The 17,447-nt window shown below is 43.1% G+C and overlaps 1 protein-coding gene across 3 annotated transcripts in view; it reads left to right on the top strand.

The window, feature by feature from the left end:
- PACSIN2 (protein kinase C and casein kinase substrate in neurons 2) overlaps nt 1-17,447 on the top strand; it is a 144,912-nt gene that overhangs the window by 50,970 nt on the left and 76,495 nt on the right. Inside the window, exon 3 of one of the 3 annotated variants that reach the window (XM_074227099.1) lies at nt 8,047-8,097. The exons of the other annotated variants lie outside the window; for them this stretch is intronic. The gene's annotated coding sequence lies outside the window, so the exon portion shown is untranslated. The remainder of the gene's footprint in view (nt 1-8,046; nt 8,098-17,447) is intronic. 3 annotated transcript variants of the gene reach the window in all.

Genomic DNA, 17,447 nt, shown 5'->3' with positions numbered 1-17,447 from the left:
TCTTCATCTGGTTGGTGGAATGGCAAGCAATGCACAGAATTTGGTAGCTGATGTAGACCTTATTTTATTTTTTATTTTTATTTTTTTAGGTTTTTGTAAGGCAATGGGTTTAAGTGGTTTGCCCAAGGCCACACAGCTAGGTAATTATGAAGGTCTGAGACTGGATTTGAACTCAGGTACTCCTGACTCCAGGGCCGGTGCTCTATCCACTGTGCCACCTAGCTGCCCCAGACCTTATTTTATTGATGAAGAAATTTAGAGCCAGATAGTGTCCAGGATCTTACAGCTAATTGGTTATAGATCTGGGGATTCAAACTCAGGTCCTTATAGACCTTTGGTGAGATGTCTTCTTTCTTCCTCCTGTATAATGTTGTTTAAGGAATAGTATGCTTGAATATGAGTTCATTTTTCTAATAAAGCTGTAGCAGTGTTGAGCTTAGTGTTGTTTTTAAATGTCAAAGGATTTGTCAGCATCTTTTAAAGTGTTTATTTTATGTCATTCAGTCAGTGCAAATGGAGAAGTAAAAATAATGAGTGATGTGGTTGACCTTCCTATGGTGACACATCTAAGAAGTGTCAGAGGAGGGATTTTGAACCCAGTTGCCTTCTAATTCCACTGTCATTGAATTATCACTGTTTTTCAGCTATAAAAGATGCCCAGGCTCCTCTCTCTACCTCCCTCCCCGACCTTCCTTAGTCCCATCAAGGCTCTGCCGTTTTTCCAGCCACAAGTCACTTTCCAAGTACTATTGCTAACGCAGTCCTAGCATCTCTTGGTCAACTCCTGCCTCTCCCTTCACCCCACCACCATCCCAATCCAGACCCTTCTCCCCTCTTCTCCCCTCTTGCCCATTTTTGCCATATTTCTGCTCCTGCTAGCTTCCCTCTCCATTTCAACTGTTCTTTCTCATACATGATGACCAATTCCTCCTTGTACTTACCATCTTCTGTGCCTACAATACCTCCTCTGCTCCTTTCCAGTTCCCTTCCTAGGCACAGCTCAAGGGATGAGTGCCTCCTTCCTTGCTTTGAAATCATATTTTTTTGGCTGCCTTTATTTCGTTTACATTCCATTTTCAGAAAGTAGTCTTGACGAACCCCCACCCCACCCATTACAAAGGAGGGCTTCCTTCTTTAGGATTACTTTGGTCTAGTATTTACTTATCTGGGTACACTGCCTACCCCCTACTCTTAGGGAATTGTTAGCTCCTCCAGGACAAGAAGTATTTCACTTTTCCTCTTCTTTGCTACTGTACATGGGCCTTGTGGACAGTGGATGTGAATGTTAGGTAGGGGGTGGCTTTGGTGGTCTCTGACATCCTTCCCAACTTGATAGTTTTGGCGAACTTTAGCCAGGCTGAGGTTTCCCGTTGCATCAGTTTTTGCCTTTTGGACCTTGTACATGGTAGGTGCTTCTAATAAGTGCTTACTGAACTGAATTAAATCTGGATCTAGAAGCTATTTGTGGTGGAAGGGGGACTGCAAGTTGTAAAATGTTTTCCTGTGCATCTCTGGTTGGAAGATGTCTAGTGTTTTTTGTATTGTTAATGAAATCATAAGTCAAATATCATCTTTAACCTTTTTCTAGGTCCTGAAGGTTTGTAGAATGAGTTCCCCAAGAGTTATGAAAAGAAGTGTGGGAGATGATTGTTTAGTTCTAGGGAAGAACCAGCCTTAGAAACCAGCTTATTGAGTTCTGCTTAAACCAGAAAGAAGTCTTGGTGTAGTCCCTCTTCTAGATGCCACTGTGTTCCTCTCTCTGGCCACTAGAGGATGCAGTGAGCAGAGGACTGGACAGTAAGAATGACTTGAATTCAAATTTAGTTTTAGATCTTCCTAGTCCTTGGATGAGTCACTTGACTTGTTGGACTGGCCTCTATATTAGTGACCCTGTGATCATCCAGTTTGAACCCAGGTCTCTTAAGCCCTGAGTCAGTATTCTTCTGCCTTGAAAAGAACTGACAGATTTGGTTGATGTGGTTGTAGAGACAACATATTGTAGGAGAAAGTACTGTGGACATGGTGTCCAGAACAGCCTTACCCCTTAGGGCTTGAACCCAGTGGTGGCATTCAAATAAGTTAACAACTAATTCTGTGTGCTAATGATTGTTTTAAGTATACAAAAAGATATTCCGAAATGTAGTTTAATATTTCATGCATTTAATTCTCAAATAAGAACCAGAAAAGAGGTCCACAAAAGTAGATTGTCATGTTACTCACAGTAAGCAAATGTATCCTTATGGAGTGAAAGCAGCCAATTTTAGAACATATTCTGAACTCATTACCTATTCTAACTCTTTTTCTTCTACTTCCATGACTTCTGAAATGGGTTAATAAGATAACCTGTGAAATCTAGATTTCCATTGGTTCATTATGTTCCAGCTTCCTATTGGTTTCACCTTCAGGGAGCACCAGCACACTCATAATATCTCAGGGGAATTTTTGGCCTAACACAAAGTAGAAATGAATGACAAACAACCCCCTGGTTGTTTGACACTTTTTCTCTTTACCTTATATGTTTGTTTACTGAAGTAACAAAAATGAGGGAATTAAAATGTAGTATTTCATCAAAGGTATGATGACTTTGAAGAAATGAATAAATAAATATTAGAAGCAAAGTTGTTCATTTTTTTCACCTGTGGATGGAATGAACATTATAACAGGCATTCAGAAAATGCAGTTGTGCTGATGAAGGTTAAAAAAAGAATAAGGAATGTAACTTTGTAATTTCCACATTGGGTGGCTACGCAGGTACCCACCTTAGAGAGAACCCTGTGCCATTTTCACAACTGGTTCACCAAACTCAACATAAAATTAGGTATCAGTTCTGATGTGAACTGGTTGAATTCCACCACTGCGTGAATCCCAACTCTGACTCTTCCGAGCTAGAGGTCTCAGGAAGAAACAAGCGTTTAGTAGGTGCCTCCAGTATACCAGAGAGGCCCTGGGCTAAACATTTAATTGATGCTTAAGGCAACCCTGAGAAGTAAGTGCTCTTATTATCATCATCCTTTTGATAGTTGAGAAAACTGAGGCAGACAGTTAAGTGACTTGCCCCAGGGTCTTTGACTCTGCTTTTTCCTTTGTGCCTAAAAAACCCTGAACCTCTCTGTCCTCCAGCTTTCTCTTCTCTAAAAGATTGGTGGGTGGGTGGGGGAGTATACTAATATACATGCTACCTGCTGTCCAGGAGTGTTGAGAGGGAAGACTTTGTGACCTGTAAATTGATGTAGTTCGATGTTGGGTTGGTTGGTTGTTTGGATTGAAAAATCCTGTGTTATTTTAATAAAGTTCTTATTGCTCTCTTTTTTTAAATATCAGAATCTCCTCTTTATCCCTTTCTCTGAGAAAGCCATCTTATGTAACAAACAGCATTCTTTAAATTCAAAAATGGGGTGGCTAGGGGGGAGGTGATGAGGAAAAAGAGGGAAAAAAATCAGCAGAAATCAATGCAATATGAAAATGGTGGTGATAGTAGACTTTAGTTCTGCTGTGATCCCAAAGGTTGGAGGAAGTCATCTTGCAATGTCTCCTCTGGCTGACTGTGGGACGAATTGCCGATAGATGGCCTTCAAGTAGCAGGTACCTGAGCCTCCCGGGATCATTTTGGGAAGGGGGCACTTCCTCCAGACTCTGAATTTTGGCTCCAACGTGATGGTCAGATGCAAATAGAGCCACTGAACTGGTCACCCCCTACATTTTGCGAGACCTTGGTCAGAGACAGATGCAAGGAATGACTGATGAAAATTGGAAAATTGGTTTTTGTTTGGTAAAAGTCTCTTTTTATTATGAACTAGACAAATGTATGAAGAAGACTGTGGAATTGTGAGTCTCGTGCACAGCTCGAGACTATTCTAATGTTTTCATGCAGTTTTAAGCTATGAATAAGGTGTTTAAACTGGCTTCAAACTCGACTTGGGAGACTGCTCCATATCAGATTTCACATACTAGTGTTTACACTCCCTTCTGAACTTCCTTCCATTCTTGTCTCTATATTGTAAAAAACGTTTCATTGATGCCTTAATTACATTTACTCCCTTCCCAGGCTCCCCACACCCTCAATAAGGGCCTTCCTTTGTAACAAAGTCGTTCAGATCAGCAGAACAGATTCTCACATTGTCCATGATGGAAAAAGACGCCTCATTGTGCACCTCAGTTTCTCTCCTTATTTCACCACCCAGAGATGGGGAGGGAGCACACTTCATTGAGGTCTTTTTTGAAGTGCACTAGCAGTCAGAATCCCTTCTATACCAGTCAGTAGCGAAATGATCCTCCGGGTTCTGCTCACTTCACTTAATACCACTTTGTATATCAGACAGGGCTTCCCAGGTTTATGCTGACTCCTTGCATCAAACCTTGGGTGCCTACTTTATGCAGAGTCCTGGTCTGACCTCTAGGGAAGTTAGAAAGTTGAGAGGAAATTCTAAAATTCCACAAAAATCCAGGGATTTCTGACCAGGCTTTAGTGATTCTGATGCCCCTTCCACAGTCTGGATTTTGAGTCTAGGTCTGCATCATGGTCTGTTCTGAAGATGGATCTTTGAATGAGACAAAAAACTCTGGCTTTTGTCAAAGAGGGAGTTTTTATTCCAATGGCCAGACTCTTTGGGTTTATCAAACAGCAGATTACTTTAATCATCTCCTGCTTTTATGCCTAGTCTATTCCACTGGTCCACCACTCTTTTCTTAGCCAATACCAAACAGTTTTGATGACTGATGCTTTATAATATAATTTTAGATCAGGTAGGGCTAGGCCACCTTCTTTTGCACTTTTTTTCATTAAGCTCCTGGCAATTCTTGACTTTTTATTTCTCCATATGAATTTACTTACAATTTTTTCTAACATTAAAGTAATTTTTTGGAATTTTGATTGGGAGGGCACTAAACAGGTAGTTTAGTTTTGGTAGAATTGTCATTTTTATTATATTAGCTCTACCTGTCCATGAGCAGTTGATATTTGCCCAGTTATTTAAATCTCATTTAATTTGTGTGAGAAGTGTTTTATAATTGTTTTCAAAAAAAGATTCTGAGTCTGTCTTGGCAAATAGACTCCCAAGTATTTTATATTGTCTGAGGTTACTTTAAATGGGATTTCTCTTTCTAGCTCTTCCTGCTATATCTTGCTAGACATATATAGAAAAGTTGAGGATTTGTGAGGGTTTATTTTATAACCTGCAACTTTGCTAAAATTGCTAATTGTTTCCAGTTGGTTTTTGGATGATTTCTTGGGATTCTCTAGGTAGACCATCATGTCATCTGCAAAGAGTGAGAGTTTTGTCTCTTCCTTCCCAATTCTAATTCCTTCAATTTCTTTTTCTTCTCTAATTGCTGATGCTAACATTTCTAATACAATACTGAATAGTAGTGGTGATAATGGACACGCTTGTTTCACCCCTGATCTTATCGGGAATGCCTCTAGCCTCTCCCCATTGAGTATAATACTTGTTGATGGTTTCAGATAGATACTGCTAATTATTTTAAGGAATAGTCCATTTATTCCTACACTCTCTAGTGTTTTTAATAGGAATGGATGCTGTATTTTGTCAAAAGCTTTTTTCAGCATCAATTGATATGATCATATGATTTCTGATAGGTTTGTTGTTGATATAATTGAGTATGCTAACAGTTTTCCTAATATTGAACCAACCCTGCATTCCTGGAATAAATCCTACTTGATCATAATGTATTATCCCAGTGATAACTTGTAATTGTTTTGCTAAGATTTTATTTAAGATTTTTGCATCTATATTCATCAGGGAAATAGGTCTATAATTTTCTTTCTCTGTTTTAACTCTTCCCGGTTTAGGTAACAGTACCATATTGGTTTCATAGAAAGAGTTAGGCAGAGTTCCATCTTTCCCTATTCTTCCAAAGAGTTTATATAGAATTGGAACCAGTTGTTCCTTAAATGTTTGGAAAACCCTGGCTTTTGAATGGAAAGACATGTTTGACCAATGGGTTGATGATGCAGGCCACCCAGGCCTGCTCTCGGTGGAAGGGGAGAGAAAGAATGAGTCCAGTCTGGGAGATGCTGAGCTCGGGTCATCCTACAGAGCCCTCGGTCTGAGATGAGAGTGGGGAGGCTTGGGTAAAGTCTTAGCCTGGATCTGAAGAGAAACTGCCAGTTATCCAAGCTCTCCTCTCTGTAAAAAATGCCTTTTCACATTGTTGGCACATCAGTAAGCATTCATGAGAGGCTTCCTAAGCATTACAAACACTGTGCCAGGGATAAGAGAACGGCCAGAAGCCCTGCCTTGCCCTCAGAGAGCCTAGACATGCCTCCGTCTGTGGGAGATACAAATAAGGTAGATACAAGGAAATGTTAGAGCTAGACAGGAGCAGGGAGGGCATTTCAGGCATGGGAGATAGCTAGGGCAAAGATCCAGAGGCTGGTACTAAAGAAGAAGCCAGTAGAGTTAGGTGGGGCAGTGAGGTATAGAAAGCCTGGAAAGGTAAGGAAGATCCTTCTTTTTTTTTTTAAAAAAAGGTTTTTGCAAGGCAAACGGGGTTAAGTGGCTAGCCCAAGGCCACACAGCTAGGTAATTTTTAAGTGTCTGAGACCAGATTTGAACCCAGGTACTCCTGACTCCAAGGCCAGTGCTTTATCCACTGTACCACCTAGCTGCCCCCAGGAAGATCCTTCTTGTATAGCCCTTTATCCTGGAATCCCTGGGGAAACACTAGTGTTCTCGATTTTAGGGAATGACTTGGTAAGATGTAACTTTAAGCATCAACAGCTGGATAGATGGGAGCGGGAGACCCTGGGGACATGGTGAGGGCCCAAACAGAAACAGAAGCTGTGGGATTAGAGGAAAGGGCCTCTGTGGACAAATAATTGATTGGAATTAGCCATGGGTGGCAGACCTAGGGGTCCAGGAGAGCGCTGAGGGGCCTCCAGAGAATGATGGGACCCTTAGCCAGAGCAGGGGAGGCCTAAAACACAAGTCACTGAGCTCCTTGAGATCTTTGCCAATTAGCTTCTGCCTTTGGCTCTTGGTGGCCTAAAATAAAAGGGCAGTTTCTGAGCAGGGCAGGAATTTGTTTTACTTGATGATGAATATTTGTTACCAGGGTTATGTTTTCTTTTCTCTTTTTCTTTTCTCATTGGTGAAGGGAAGGGGGAGGGGAAGATGAGACAAAAAATAGATTTTTTTGCTCATCAGAAAAAAATAGCTAAAAAGAAACAAGTTTTATATATATCAGACATTACTAGTTTCATATATAGTCCTTTATTTTTGTTCTTCAGCTATGAAAATGTTCATATTTATTGCTGTTAACTAAATGCATAATTATCTTTACAAAATTAAATGAGCAATTAGGGTAAAAGCCAAGTTTCCTCAAAAGAGCAGGGCAGGCTTTTTTGGTGGACAGATAGGCCCCCAAAAGGTCATCTGGTGGTGGCCCTCTACCCAGGATACTGCAGTGGGAGTCGGACGGAGCTGAGGCAGTCTGCCAAAACCCAGTGGTTTCTGGTGGCTTCAGCAGCCCAGTGGGATACTGGGCAGTTGCAAGGTTGTAATAATGGCAGAAACCTCATTGGGCTGTGGAACATGCGTGGGATCTTTGTGGCCACCTCTCTCTGTCCAGAACCTTTCAAAGGCGCCATTTATAACCTTTTGGGGTGAAACATCCTGACCTTGTATGTCAATGAAGAGGACAGTGGCTGGTGTGACAGGATGTGGGGATAGATCGCTTTCAGTCAAGGGGAGTTTTATTTCCCCTTCCAAAATGGGGGAGAAAAGGAGCTGTTCTCAGTGAAATGAAGGAAGTTCCATGGAGAAGAAAGAAGGCTCCACCACCGGCTCCAGGCCCAAGCAGTGGGAATAAGAGGGACAGGCTGGGCTCAGTTTATTCTTCCTCTAAAAAGGAAGTGAGGTGATTTGGGGACACCAAGTGTTGGGTGGGACCTCAGGAGCAGGGAGGAGGAGCAGGAAGGAATTCCCTGAGCTGCAGCAACAGTCAAAGGTTACCTGGGATCGTGGGGAATGGATTTGTCATTGGAAAGGGTTCTGATTAAAGGCTCTTGTGTTTGTCTTCCCATCCTAGATCTGGAGACCACTGAGGCCAGCCAGGTCATCAAAAGGACCACCTTAAAGGGTGAGAAAACTCCTTAGAGAAAACCCTTGGGGTCCTTCCCCTCCTCTCTCCCCCCTCCCCCTGCTCCTAAATTAAGGGAAGCATTGAGGTGCTGGTTCAAGGACCTCACATGTAGCAGTAGTGCCGCCTATGCTGTATCAAGCCAACCAATAGCTCCTGACTTCTGGGAGCTTCCAGTCTAAGGAAGGGACCACATACAGCCATGTATGATAAATAATGAAGATTGAGAGTGGGTACATTAGAGCTGAGGGTCTCAGGGAAGCATCCTGGATCCACATGGTCCATGACCCTTCCTGAACTTGGCTTTATTTGGGGGCCTTGATTTTTGTGATGATCAGTTTCCAAATGGCCACTCTATGTGGCCAGCATTCTTGCTGAAGGAGGTTTTACAGACACCTGGTCCCTCTTCCTTGCACCCAGATCTCATCCCATCACTCCCCTGCCTGCAAACCATTCATGGATCTCCTGTTAATGAAGGACCAGCCTCCTTTTGCAGACGTCCTCCAGAGTCAGCTTCCTTCCAGAGCCCTGGGCCCAACATGCCGCTCACTCACATTCCTGCTTCCTGGGCTTCTGGCTCCTGCTTCTCCTGGACCTGGAATGAGGCTTCCTTCCTATCTCTGCTGGGGAGGCTGGAGCTAGCCCTCTGGGCCCCATCCAATGCTCTCTCCTCAGGAAACCTTTCCTGCTTTTTCTGTTTTGATCTCTGCCTCCTGGACACCTCATCTGAACTCCCAGAACTCAGTATTTATGTGCTTATCCCATTCTAATTTGTATTATGGTAACCATCTATCTGCCTTATCTTCATTACTAGATTATAAATCCTTGTCGAACTGGTTCACCAGGTTTTCTTTGTCTTTAGGCCTCCTCTAACAGTCCAGCCAGATGTATTCCACATTCAAAATTAAACTTGACATGTTTGTGACTTGAATGCATATATAAACAGGTTGAATTCGGCTCTGGGCAAAGGCGTCCATCCTGCACACAGAGAAAGCTACAAAGATACTTGGACCCAATAAGTTGAAGTGCATGGGGAGATTACCAAGGGGGGAAAGGTCACTTCTGTGCAGTGAGAACCCCCATTTAATAAATGCTCAGTAACTGAATTGAATTGGAGGACATTCTCTGGGTGTTCTGGGAGCCTCCAGAGCAATTGGTGACAGGGAAGCATTTGTTGGAAATGATGAAATATTTTCAGGGTGTTTCCTCCTGAGCCAGCCAAAAACTGAACCTAATTACAAGACCCAAACCCTTCAGTTTTGTAGTTTATCAGCTCATTTAACCTTTCAGTTGTTGCGTCCCCTCAGCTTTCCAGCAAGCCCATGTTTTCCCCATTTTTCCAAGCCTTTCCCTAGACCTGCCTTCCCATATCTTTCCTCTCTTTTGGAGCTTAACTCCTGGGATAAGCTGTCTACCCTGACTGCCCCCACTTCATTTCTCACTTCTCCACCCTCATCATTCAACTGAAACGGCTTCTCCAGGCACCAGTGATCTCTTAGTGGCCTCGTCAGGGTGGTCTTTTCTGAGGCCTTGGCCTCCTCTGCCTTCCTTTGACCTTTCTCTCCTTCCAGATCATGTTTCTACTCATGTTTTAGAACACAAATATCTCCTCGTTCTCACCTTCTACCTGGCTACCTTCTCCTTTTTTTGGACTTATCATCCACGTCTCAACCCCCCACCCCAGCTAGAACTTTTTTGCAAAGACTCTGTCCTGGGCTTCTTCCCTTCTCCCTCTGCCTCCTCCTCTGCTCTATGCAGATGTTAACCTGGCTTATAGACCAGCCCCAGTCTCTCCCCAGCTCCTCCACCAATTGCCTCTAGAACTCAGTGTTCCCTTATCTCCTCTCTTCCTCCATAAATTCTCTCGGTTTTTCCTGTTTCTGTTTGTATTCCACTCATGTTGTAGTCCCCCTCATTCCTCCAGAGCCCCAGAGGCATGGTCCTTAGCATTATTCTCAATTTCTCATCCTCCAGGTCTTCCATACACATGGACTATTTGTGCCCAACCTGTGGTAGAGCATTCTGAGCTCATATTGGGCTGATCAGCCAGTCGGACACATGTGATTTGTCTCAAACATAGTGATGTCATAATGAAGGACAGGAATCAACGCCCCCCCACCCCCAGCTAAGTAGCTGCCAAATTTTACTGTCTCTCCAATGCCAGCATCTCTTCTATAGAACTCTTTATTCTTGCTCCTACAGCTAAGATCTCAGTTCAAGACCTCATCCCCTCGTGCCTTGATAATTAGGGTAACAGTCTCTTCACTGACCTCCCTGCCTCTAGTCTCTTACCATTCCAGTCCATTCTCCTCACTGCTGTCCAAAGAATTTGCCATAAGAGCAGCTCTGACCTTGTGACTCCTCTATTTAACCAGCTCCAGTAACTTCCTGTTGCCTCCAGAATCAAATAGACGCTCCTTTGTTTAGCATTTTAAGTCCTGTAAAACCTGGCCTGGCCTCAGAATCCAGCCAGCCTGGCCTTCTCTGTTCTTCACTTGGGACGCTCCCTCCCCCTTCGCTCTGGGTCCCTCAGGCCTGCTGTGCCCTCTGGTCTCTGGTCTAGGCTCTGCTGTATGTATGTATGGTCATTCACATGTGCTTTTCTATTTCTATGTGTGTTTGTCTCCCCACTAGAATAGAAGGGGATTGCAAATAGGACTTGGTGCCTTCTTTGTCCTTGAATTCACTTCCCAGCACCTAGTTTGATGTTACACAGTGGCAATTCATCCATACTTTGGTATCTGGAGAGTGTCTGGGACTTGAATGGTCAAGTGACTTGCTCAGGGCCATACAAAGGGACGACTTGAACCTGTTTCTTCCCTACTTTTAGACCTGCCTATGGGTAGCAGTCTTGGTGCTTGGGTCCTCGGGTTTCCAAACTCTAGTGCAGGGACCTTCTTGGAAGCTTCTCTGACCTGGATGTGGAAATTTGGAGCTTTATGTTCCCCTTCTTCTGTTATTTTTGGTGGGGAAGGAAGTCCCACTAGAAAATTCTGAAGGTACTGGAATAGCTGTTTGCTCCTCTGTAAGACAAGTTGTGTATTATATTGGAGGGTTTCTTTTTTCTTCTTGTTTCTCTTTGTTAGTTTGTTGTCATCTCTTTGAGGTTAGTGAATGAAACCTGGGGGTTCACATTGGCTGAATTCTCACCTCTCCCTCCCATGATAACAAGGCAGAGGAAGGGCCAAAAAGCATTGTGGGAGAGGATTGTCCTTGAAGTGTTGCTGCCCTCCCTTCCAGACCTCCACTTTTTGGGGGGAACCCCCTCCCACTTACCTCAAATAACTTTTTTTTAGTTGTTTTTTTTTTGACACCCAGCTAGGCAATTATTAAGTGTCTGAGGCTGGATTTGAACTCAGGTACTCCTGACTCCAGGATCAGTGCTCTATCCACTATGTCACCTAGCTGCCCCTTCAAATAACCCTTTTTAAGGGAGCAGCTGCTTTTGGGTTGAATGAGGTGTTGGAAGAGGAAGTGAGCTTCCATCCCTGCACACTTTTCAGCTAACTTTGACTGATGAGGGATGGGATACATATTCAGGTGCATGTGAGAGTCTGACTAATTTCATTCTGCATGCATCCTCACAGCTCATCTGTCATCTGTCTTTCTCATTCCTTTGAACGCCTCTTGGGAAAGGATGAGAAACCATGGTTCCTTTTGTTTCTGACCTCCTCATCAGTAGTGCCTCAGTTGGACCTGTGTATGTTGCCCCAACTTGTTTTGTCAGCCTTTCTAGTCTTATGTACTTCATCCATAGATTCCCCATCATGTACCTGCTTGGGGGCATCTGCTGACTCAATAAATGTGACTATTTCCCATTGAATAGACTCCTGTTCCTTGAAAGGGATTGGGTACCCTACTCACATGAGCAAGGCTCTAGGGCAGACTTTTGAAATTGTTTCTGGCTTGGTTTATGGAGTCTACAGTTTGGAAATTATAAAGTTGCCCTTACGTGACATAAGGTGGATCTCATACAGGGACTTAGATCAAAACTCCTGCAACCATTTGTTCTCTCCTCATCAAGGCCTTGGGCAGGGAGGGGCCCTGTCAAATGCAGGCAGAAGCAGGACTCACTAACTCTAGGAAGGGCCACATTGACATAGAAAACCACAGAACAACATTATCTGTGTTCTGTTGTATTTTTATTTACTTTGCTCTTTCTTTTCCAGTTACATTTGCATTTGTTCTGGCCTCCCTCTGGAGTGTTGTGGGCCTTGGTTGCCTTGGAGGATGGTTGTCTGACTTAGGTCAGATCTAAAATGAGGCATCCACTGAAACTTCCAGGAATAGGGAGCTACCTGCTGAATGAGGTCACCTGTCTCACTGTCTAACAGCAAGAACTGTGAGCTTCTCAGCCTTTCTGAAGCTCTTGGGCCAGGACTCAGGGACTGGGAGCCTCCCCTCAGCGGGCTGTATTGGTCTGGCATGGCCAAGGCAACCATAGGTAGAATTCAACATTCAATAAATCCAGCTTTTTAGGTGTGAATTAATTTAATGTTTGATCAAATATAGCCCATGAATCATATTAAGGATGATCTCTAAATGGCCCTTGATAGAAAAGAAGGTTCCCCAGCCCTGGTTGGTACAAGAATCTGGAAGATCTGTGTTTAAATTTGGCTTCAGATACTTTCTGGATGTGTGACCTCAGACCAGATCCCTTCACCCCATCCTCAGACCAGATCCCTTCACCCCATTCTCTTCAGATTCATTAACTATAAAATGGGGATAATAATGTACCTACTTCGTAGGGTCAGATCGATAATATTTATAGAACACTTAGCACAAGGTGCTAAGTAAATGTTTTTCTTCCTCCCGTTCATCTGCACCTGAGATAAGGGTATTAGGTTGCACTTGGAGTCAGGAACATCTGGGTTCAGATCCCACCCGTGACAGTAAATGACTCAGTGACTTTGGACAATTCTCATGCTCACCTCTTTAAACTTAGGTTTCCTTCTCTATAAAATGTGAGGTTTGGATTTGATGACCTCTAAAGTCACAGTCTTTGACCCGCTGTGTCATTCAGACAAGTTTCTTATTCCTGGGGCTTTTGGAGGTTTTTCTAGCCTTACCTCCAATTTTAACATGGGAGAGATTTCCACTCTCTAAGCTGATCTTGAAGCCCTCTACCATATATAGGGAATCCTCTTTGGGCCAGATTAGTTCAGCCGGTGAGTGCATGTCATTTTGGGAACTTGGTGGGGTCATGGAGAGGAGATGAAAACAATCTGCTCTGTGCAGGAAACAAGACTCCTGGCAGAGGATGCCAACAGAGTCCCTTTGTCTGCCCAGAAACCTTGGTAATGGTGCGAGTAGTGAAAAGTGTGGGGACATCCAGGACACTGCCTGCAGTGACCTACCTCTGCCTCATTAATAGAATAGCCTTTGTCTGATCTTGGGAACAGGCCTTAAGAGGAACTTTAAGGTCATTTTCTTTATGAAGAAGCCAGAGAATGTTCTAGCTTTTCTTTTCTCTCACCTGAAAGTGTTTAATGCTTATTTTTTCCCCCTTGGCAGAGGGGAAAGGTGTGCACTTTCATTTGCTTCTTCAGTTTAAACTGGTTGATTTGTCTCCAGGATCACTGGAACGCTGAACAGCTAGGGGCCTGGGTGATTGGGCAAGCCCCTTCCTGTTCATGGGCCTCGGTTTCTTCCTCTCCATGAGGAGAAGAGGTTAATCTCCAAAATACCTTCCGGTTCCAGACTTTACTATCTCTCTCACCCCTGAGCCTTTAGCCCAAATGGTTGACCTGGATGAGCCCAGGCACTAAACTGTGCTATATTTTCCTTTTTCCCTCTGGATGAAGAAGGATTTGCTGACAGAAGGTGTCTTGGTGGCAGGGCTTAAGGCATCTTTAGAATTGCCTCTGCTCCCATTCCAGAGTAACTAGGGCACCCAGAACTTGGCCAGAAGGAAGGAGAGAAAGAGGGCACGGAGTGCTGCCAGAGAATGCAGTTCCATTTGGAAAGGAGGTGGATTTCATTACTATGCCTAGTTTTATCACAGAGATCACTCTCATACCATGAATGTCTAGTCTGTCATGATCCAAATATTCAGAGGCATCCCTGGACTCCATTTGTTTGTTTTAAATATGTGTGTCTGTGTGTCTAGCACTCTAGGTACACATTCCCATGGTGTGCATATGTAGTGTCTAGAGCACCATTCTTGGAAACGAGGGGCCAGGCTCGGCTGCCAGCTGTTGTCCCTGGGTGGCCTTGGGTGTCCAATCACCAACCTTCTTGATCTTCCATTTCCTTATTCTTCAAAGGAAAACGTCGGACTGGCTGGTCACGTAAGGTCCCTTCTGCTCTTCTAGTGTAATGGAAGCAAGTGATGATGAGCCAACAGCATTGGGGGTATTTTTGAGAACAACTCCCATATAACATTGGCACCTTTTTCAGTGAAAACACTGTTCCTCTCACCTTCAGCGGAAGTGATCCTAGCACAACACATTCCCTTTGAGAGAGATTGCTGCCCAACAGTTGTTTAATGCAGTGTGTATCTATAGGAGTACAGATTTGAGGCAACCTGGACCTGGAGATACTGTCAGGGATCTGCTGCTGCTGCTGCTGCTGTGGGATTGGTGTTCAAGCCCCCTGCTTCTTAGAACAAAGTCATATCTGCCAAATAGCACACTGCAATATTCAGGCCTAATGGTTCCTTACCTTTCTATCTTGAAAGGAAAAAAATAGGGCTTTGTTTTCTGTTCTCATGGTCTTTTGTGAGCTTTTCTATCACAGCAAGATGGTTCAGTGGATAGAATGCTGGACTTGGAGTCAGAAGACCTAAGTTCAAATTTGGCTTCAACCTTTGTGACCCCAGTCAAGTCACTTAGATGCTCTCTGCTTCCCAATATGCAAAATGGAAATAATTATAGCACCTACTTTCTAGAAACTTCTTACAGATTAAGTCACTTGCTTATTTGACCCTCCATTTGTGAAACTCAAAGATTAGTTAGAGTTAGAGGCAGATTAATCCTAAGACTCCTTCCAGGTTTAGATCCTATGGATGATTTTCTGGTACTGCCAAGAATTAGTGGCCCCCAAATAACTGGAGACAGTCTCCATGGTCTTTGAGACCATATCACATTTTTCACTTCAATTACAGGAATGTCATCATATGACATTTACTACCAAAATTCATGAGATTTTGAACATTATCATAACAATTTCAAACTTCCCCAAGAAATAAACAGCAAAAATGAATTTGCTTATGGATGGGAACCTACTGTGACATTATCGCTTATAGTAGTCCAAGTTATTATGACTTTTAAAATTGTCTATTTTTAAGGACTCCATTCCCAAGGAAGTCCTGCCTGTCCTGCCTTCTGTTTTCCTACCGAGGTGTCAGAAGACCAAGGACTAGACCTGTGATCTCATTGGGATAGGAAATGATCCGATGAGGGAGTTTGGGTTCGTACCTTCTCTGCCACTGGATCATTGAGAGGTGAAGTGATTGAATGAGAGTCCTCCAAATACTCATTTATTGATTGATTCAGGTTTGCCAAGGAAATGGGTGATAACTCTGCAACATATCACTGCAGGGAGCCTCCCACATACCAGTACACAATTGAGCTAATGGCAGGAATACAATACCACAAGCAGGCCAGCCTTCATGAATTTACCAGGTGACAGCCCCCTCGCTTCCCATTCCCAAAGAGCCTGGAGAATTCCCTGGAACCAAAGTCTCAGCTCAGACAACACATGATATTAACCCATAAAAACTCAAGGACATTTTGAATAGCTGTTGTCCAACTGATGGAATAAAAAACTCCCCGACCATAGAAGGCTAGCTGAAGAAATCAGAATGATGTAGGCCCCTCATTCTGTCCTGACCATGCCTGCATTTGTTTTGAGGATGCCTCCCCTTGAGGGGGAGCATTTCCCTCCGTCGTTTTGTCCAACAGCCAGAAGCACCAGTTGTTTTCCTCCTGGGCCAGTCCCAAATAGAAATTTGTTGAAGAAGAGATAAGAATGAAAGCAAAGATGATGATCGACATTTCAACATTTCATTGTTGGTGGTGTTTCCTCAGTCTCTGCAGTTTGCATTCCTGTGACTGATGGTTTTTGATACTTGATGTGACTGAAAACTTGTTTAGCTTTGACCCACCTGCCGTTAATCTGCCATGTTGCTATCCATGAAGCCTTTTTAGCTTGGTGGGATCTTTGAGAGCCCAGGATTTTCTCTTTTCCATGATGAAGCAGCTGAATTTTACTTTAATAATGGCATATACCTTCATAGATGAGGGTTGTTTTTTTTTTTTACTGTAGACAAAGGTTAGACAAGCTTTCCATAGATTACTTTATTAATCTTGACTATGACACCAGAGTAGCTTCTGTTATCCCTTTTTTTAAAACTTACTGAAATTGAGGCTCAGAGATGCAGTAATCTTGCTGAAGATCACATAGCTGTTAAGTGGCAGAGCTCATCCTTAGCCTCCAGTACAATAATTTCTGCTATAGGAGGCTGGCTTTCCTTTGATCTCCACATCATTTTATGTCCATCAAAGAGGACCAGGGCATTCCATCCTACATGACTTAATGAAGGATGGTTAAATTTTACTTCTTTCCTGCTTGCAGAGTTGAATTGTGATGAACTGTTCCCATGCTCCTAACTTATGGGGGGTATGTTGGACTGCTTCTCCCTCCCCACTAATGATGCAAATAGTGATGACTTATTTTGAAGGCTTTTTTTTTCCAGGCTCAATAACCCCAGAAATGTAATTATGAAGCACTCGAGTTTACAAGTCAAAGAAAAGATACTATAAGTACCTAGAAAAATAGTTAATGTGACAAAGAGATTTCAGAAATAATGGAAAACTCTCCTGAACATGGCAGAGTAAGTGGAAGCAAAACAGCTTATATCTCTCAGAGCGATTAAAAAAATAAACAACTCCCAAACATTGAATCATGAAAAGACAACAATTCCTTGGAGAAAGCATTGCAAATGAATTTCACTCACCCAGGTCTACATCAAGAGACAGACTTTGTCTCCCTGAAGTCTGTCAACACGGGGACAAGGGTAAGACAGGGAAGCCTAGAATCCATACCTGTATCTGCCAAATTCCTATCCAGTTCCTTTTTGACTTTTTAAATTTTTTTAGACCATTATTAAAGATTTTGATTTTGAGTTTTACAATTTTTCCCCCAATCTTACTCCCCCCCCCCCCACAGAAGGCAATTTGCCAGTCTTTCCATTGTTTCCATGGTGTACATGGATCCAAATTGAGTGTGGTGAGAGAGAAATCATATCCTTAAGGAAGAAACAAAGTATAAGAGATAGCAAGGTCAAACAATATGATATCAGTTTTTTTTTCTAAATTAAAGGAAATAGGGAGCGGCTAGGTGGCACA

The sequence above is a fragment of the Macrotis lagotis genome, chromosome 2 (genome assembly GCF_037893015.1).
Source record: "Macrotis lagotis isolate mMagLag1 chromosome 2, bilby.v1.9.chrom.fasta, whole genome shotgun sequence".
NCBI lineage: Eukaryota > Metazoa > Chordata > Mammalia > Peramelemorphia > Peramelidae > Macrotis > Macrotis lagotis.
The sequence above is the reverse complement of the archived record's forward strand: the minus strand, read 5'-3'. Positions and strand labels throughout refer to the sequence as shown.